We start from the raw sequence: 1,446 nt of genomic DNA on the forward strand, positions 1-1,446 counted from the left end.
GCCTTTAACTCCATGAGAGTTATTCTGGAAATGAGGAATTATGAAAGTGAGCATGAGCTTGACAAAGTAGTTCATTTGAGAATGAACTCATGAACTCAATCCATGACGTCTGGTACCTTCCTCGGAGGAGAGGGTTAAACACACAGCCAGTGATCCAGGGCTAGGCCTCAGCCTTCCAGAGGAATATTTACATCTCCAAGGGGGGCTTTCCTCACAGAAGGGGCATTTATAGAGAAAATACCTTCTCCACCTGTTCTTCCATTGAACAGGAGAGAATTTGGAGGCTTCCCTCAAACAGGTTTTTTAAAACTGCAATCCTACCACCTCAGGATTCTGTGCTAAGATGGAGGGTTCACTGTTTCTCAACTGACCCCTTACTAAAAGCTTTTCTGTTTCAGAACAATGACCTCATCCATTGTCTGCTTTTTCTTCCCCTCACAATCTCCTTCTCCTCTACAAATTGACAGAGCTGGCCAGTTTTCTTTTATTCAGGGTCAGATGCAAAGACCAAAAGTGGCTTATTTATATACTCAAAGGATGTTTATTATAGAGGTATTTGTCATGGCCAGAGAAAGCGATGACAATGGCAATAGCCTAAGTGTCCGTCCGTGGGGTGATGACTGAATAAATTAGGGTATAATGACATTTGTACAGGCGTATGTAGCGAAATAAATTACAAAAATCAAAGCACAGAACAGAATTCAAAAGGATACACATGTGTACATACACACACACTCTTGTATATACACAGAAAAGTATCCAACCAGAAACTTAATAATTTTATCTCTGGGAAGGTGGGGTGGGAATGACATGGCTAGGAGGAAGAGCTACCTTTCATACAGTTTGAAATGTTTTGTTCCGTAAACATGTACTACTTTTTTTTTTTTAATTATGGTGAAAATATACACAACAAAACATACACCAATTCAACAATTTCTACATGTATAATTCAGTGAACACATACTACTTTTAATTATTTAAAAATATTTTTAAAAAAGAAATTAGACTTAAGTTTTTGTTTCAAAAAATAGGTGTTAATAAAACTTGAGTTTCGTGAAAAGGGCACTTACTTGATTCTAGATACTCAAATTTTTCCTATTGTGTTAGTTGAAGGGAAAATCGATATCCATAAACATAACTATTTTCAATAAAAAATAAAGTAAAATTGGCGGCAAAGTAAACAAAATTTGTAAGAAATAGAACTGAACCTGTTACCTCTGAGGCTGCGGACCTGGTGCAGGTGAGAGAGTAAGCCGAGTGAAGGCAAGGATCTCTGGTGAGGCCTCACCAGCACCGACCAGAACATTCCACAGGATGGTGCAGTGGTTTCCCACTCTTATGTAGCATTGGTTGTTGTGGGAATGTGATTGAAGGGTTCTATGAGCGTGTGATTCAAATTTCCCTTTATGTAAGTGCATGGACTCTGGAGTCAGCTTCCAATAATCC

Source organism: Trichechus manatus, unplaced genomic scaffold (genome assembly GCF_000243295.1).
Source record: "Trichechus manatus latirostris isolate Lorelei unplaced genomic scaffold, TriManLat1.0 scaffold00063, whole genome shotgun sequence".
NCBI lineage: Eukaryota > Metazoa > Chordata > Mammalia > Sirenia > Trichechidae > Trichechus > Trichechus manatus.